Source organism: Octodon degus, unplaced genomic scaffold, assembly GCF_000260255.1.
Source record: "Octodon degus isolate 3935 unplaced genomic scaffold, OctDeg1.0 scaffold00075, whole genome shotgun sequence".
NCBI lineage: Eukaryota > Metazoa > Chordata > Mammalia > Rodentia > Octodontidae > Octodon > Octodon degus.
Genome location: NW_004524651.1, coordinates 11,853,870 through 11,857,434, shown reverse-complemented (window position 1 = coordinate 11,857,434; position 3,565 = coordinate 11,853,870). Strand labels below are relative to the sequence as shown.

General features: G+C 45.0%; 1 pseudogene; it reads right to left on the bottom strand.

Moving 5' to 3' along the window:
* Positions 1-1,347: 1,347 nt before the first annotated feature.
* LOC101587591 lies at positions 1,348-1,886 on the bottom strand (annotated as a pseudogene).
* Between the last annotated feature and the right edge of the window lie 1,679 nt (positions 1,887-3,565).

Sequence of the window (3,565 nt, the reverse complement as noted above, 5' to 3'; positions counted from 1 at the left end):
AAAAAAAAAAACCCTTTCTCCCTCTGGTTTAATACAACAGTTGTTTTTTTTTTTTTTTTTTTAAATAAAGCTTGATTTTAAACAATATGCAAACAAGTAACCTCTAAAGATTTGGCAAAAGTTTGTTTTGTTTCTATTTCTAGTCGTTTAATGTATGAAGATTCAGATTCCCTCACGAAGTAAAGCTAACCTTAAGCATCAGTGGGTACAAGGACAGGGCTCAGTAACATGACCCACTCTGAAGAGGTGAAGGGGAGTTGGTCCCCAGGACAGCCACTCCCCCTCGAGGGTAGCTTACGTTACCCACTGGAAGAGCCAGTGCCCATGAGAACACCTCGGCTGAGGACCTGGTGTTCATACCTTGATTTTCTGGTTTCTGTGTAACAGCACAAAGCAGTCTTCAGTCAGCTGGTGGAGACACCAGAGACTCTCATTTTGTTTCGTGTGTTCTCTATGCTTAGCTCTAGCAGCTGTGTGTGCTTAGCATGTCTTCGTGAGATTTTTTTTGGGGGGGTAACTGTGTCATTCATTTTTGTTTCCTATTTATATTTTTTGCCCATAAATTTATTTTTGCTTATTAGTTTTCCCTTTTTTCATCTTGACTGCTAAACTTTACTGCGGCTGAGGAGTCCTAATTCTCCTTGATACTCAAGGCCGCGCTTCTAAATCCAAAATTAACTCGGCTTGCTAACTATGCTGCCTCCACGGGTTTGATTGCAGCCCTGCTTTTCTTGAGAACGCCCCCAAGGAATAGAGAGGATGTTGCTCAGATGCGTGTTTCTAAGGGCTTTTTCTTCTTAGTGTACAGAAATTTTCCATTGTGTGTGTGTGTGTGTGTGTGTGTGTGTGTGTATGTTAAGTCTCATCTGAAAGCCTGTGGTTTTCGCCTAGCCTGGTGCTGTGACTGCAGTCATTTTACCTAACCTCTTTCTTTAAGTGCCTGCACACAGGACAAGGCTGAACTCATTCTTTGGTGAAAGCCACTTTGCCACCTAAGCAGAACTAACACTGTCAAAAGAACAGGAGAATTGTAAGTCTGAAAAAATCCATAAGCCAGCAGTTTCTTTTAACCGCAGTGATTTTCCCCTGGGTTGCTCTGCTGATGCAGCAGCGGCGCTGTCGTGCAAGGCAGAGAGAGGGTTTGGGGCCTGCGTCCTGCCGTGGGGCTGTCACGTGTCCGTCTGGGGCCCAGGCTGTGCAGATGTGGGCACAACTTCTTTCACCTAACTGCTGCAGGATCCAATCTGGAATTCCAGTGCAGGTGCTGGATTATTAGAATGAGTAGTTGAATAAACGTGGCGTGACTATTACCAGCCTTACATTTTCTTTTTCTTTTTTTTTTTTTTTTCCAGAAGGCTAGGAAATATTTTATTGGCAATCAGGGACACAGCCATAAGAGGGAAGTGCACAGGACTGCAAACTAAAACCCACTAGTCAGCAAAGGCCCGTTGGGCCAGGAACACTGCATCCTGGGGTCCTCAGTCTCCCATCTGTAAATACACAACACAGGGCAGCCAAGACAGGAGGCAACGGCTCATGTGTCCCAGCCAGTGACAGAATATATACTTCACTATGAGCGACAGGGTAGGGAGGTACAGAGGAGGGAAGACTCATCATTGCCTAAGACCACCTCCTCCTCTCAGAGCCAACACCAGGTGGAGGACAGAACCACCTAGAATCTTGTAGTCACTGCTGTCCTCTCATCATTCATCTGTTTGCCGCTATAGATGAGCCGCTGCTGTTGTGGCGGGATTCCCTCTTTCTCCTTGACACGCTCCTTGATTCGCTCCACCTTGTCTGTGGGTTCAATGTCAATCTCAATCTCCTTTCCGGTCAGTGTCTTCACTTTAATTAGCATCTTCTTCTCTGGTTGAGGTGGTGTGCGGATAAATTGGTGCATTTCCCGCTCACCAGCCTTACATTTTCTAAACAAAACACTCTACCAGATGGGAGCAGTGGCAGTCGCAGAGGGGCTTCTGTGGCTGTGCCGAAATCAAAAGGTGAGAAGAGGAAATCAAGATGAGCTAATAGAAGGGTTTTGGTCAGATCTTTTTATAATTTATTGTATTTTTCACTTTTTTGTATTTTAGGGAAGGGTCTACAGGGTGTTCCAGGTCTTACTACTAGATCAGACTTGTAGTGATCCGCCTACATAGTGATGACTTGTAGTGATCCACCTACGTAGTGATCCGTTTACAGCCTCCCAAGAGCTGGGATTACAGTTGCGCGCCACCATGCCCAGTCTCAATTGCTCAGCACACCCTGGGAGTGAGGCCAGCACTGCAGGCCCAGGAATCAAACTCCCGGCCCCTGTGCCTGCTTGCAGGCGCTTTAATCTGCCGAGCTATTTGGCCAGCCCTAAAAGTTGAGGATTTTTTTTTTTGTTGGGGGGGGGGCTGGCTCAAGCTGCCTTCAGGGCGGGTCTGGTAAGGCATGTGGAGCCAGGGATCCAACTGAGGTATCCTGCGCCTGGCTGTGTTTGCATAAGCAGGCACTTAAACAACTGAGCTAACCAGCACCCCTCCCCTTGATCTTTTTATAATTTAAAACTAGTAAGAGTAGGACGTAGCTCATTGGTGGCATGTAAGAAGCCCTGCGTTCAATCCATAACCTTATAGACACACACACAAAATAACATGATAAAAAATGACACATGAAGCAGGAGTGTAAGATTCACCCACTTGCTAATGTAAATGGTTAAGATGTACATAGATGAATATGTATAGTGGGACCTTATACATACACACATATGTGCTCATCTGTATACAGATAATATGTATTGAGAATTTAAACACACATGTATGTATGTAATGTATATTTCGTGTTCTATTTATACACATAATTTTATACATACACTGTATTATATGTGTATATTATATAATTCATGTGCAAATGTATATAACTATATGGTATTAAATTGTATACCATATATATTTTTTTGTATTTAGTACAGGGTCTATAGGGTCTCACTATACAGATCCAACTTGTAGCGATCCTCCTGTTTTCAGCCTGCCAAGCACTGGGATTACAGGCATGCATCACCGTGCCCGGTCTCAGTCGCTGTCTCAGCATGCCCTGGGGCGCAGGGCCAGCAAGGCACACCAGGGATCGAACCCCCATCCCTACATCTGCCTAAGTGGGCACTTTAATCTGCTGAACTATCTGGCTGGCTTTAAATTGTATACCCTATGTATTACATGTATTCACAGTACTTTAAAGCACCTAAATTCCTTTTATTATTTATTTTATGTATTTGGTGCAGGGCCTTGCTATACAGCTTGGACTCGCAGTGATCCTCCTGTTTTCAGCCTTCCCAGCACTGGGATTACAGGCCTGCACCACCACACTGGGTCTCAGTGGCCAGCTCAGCGGGTTTGGGAGAAGGACTGGCATGGCATGTATACTGGGGACCAAACCTGGGTCCTTGTGCTTGCCTAAGCAGGTGCTTAGTCTGCTGAGTTATCTCGCTGGCCCTTAAATTCCTTGTTTAGAAAACTACCTTGATTTAACTACTTGCAGGTAAAAAGTGAGACGCTGGGCCCTCCATGGAAGAACACAGGAATAG